The sequence below is a fragment of the Fulmarus glacialis genome, unplaced genomic scaffold, assembly GCF_000690835.1.
Source record: "Fulmarus glacialis isolate BGI_N327 unplaced genomic scaffold, ASM69083v1 scaffold12501, whole genome shotgun sequence".
Classification (NCBI taxonomy): Eukaryota; Metazoa; Chordata; class Aves; order Procellariiformes; family Procellariidae; genus Fulmarus; species Fulmarus glacialis.
The window spans coordinates 8,882-9,114 of record NW_009192189.1 but is presented as its reverse complement, the minus strand read 5'-3'; the positions used below and the strand labels follow the sequence as shown (position 1 = coordinate 9,114).

Sequence of the window (233 nt, the reverse complement as noted above, 5' to 3'; positions counted from 1 at the left end):
TGGCCTTCCTTTCTCTATCACTTTCCCCGCGACTGGTGAAGGAAGGGGCACCAGGGTGGGGAGGCACCGCTCGGCTTGTGTTTCAGCAAATGCAGGACGCCGGTCATGCCTTGAGCCTGGCCACGCATCAGACGTCTCTGGAGAGACTTGCAGCTGAAATGCTCTTAGTAAAACTGTATTTAAAAGCAAAACATTGAGCAGAATAAAGCTACAAGCACAGGCAGCCACCGAAA

At 52.4% G+C, this 233-nt stretch overlaps 1 protein-coding gene across 1 annotated transcript in view; it reads left to right on the top strand.

Moving 5' to 3' along the window:
* The window catches only part of NTN4 (netrin 4), a gene marked incomplete at both ends in the record, with an annotated part of 36,758 nt that overhangs the window by 27,656 nt on the left and 8,869 nt on the right, over window positions 1-233 (top strand). The gene's annotated exons all lie outside the window — the stretch shown is intronic.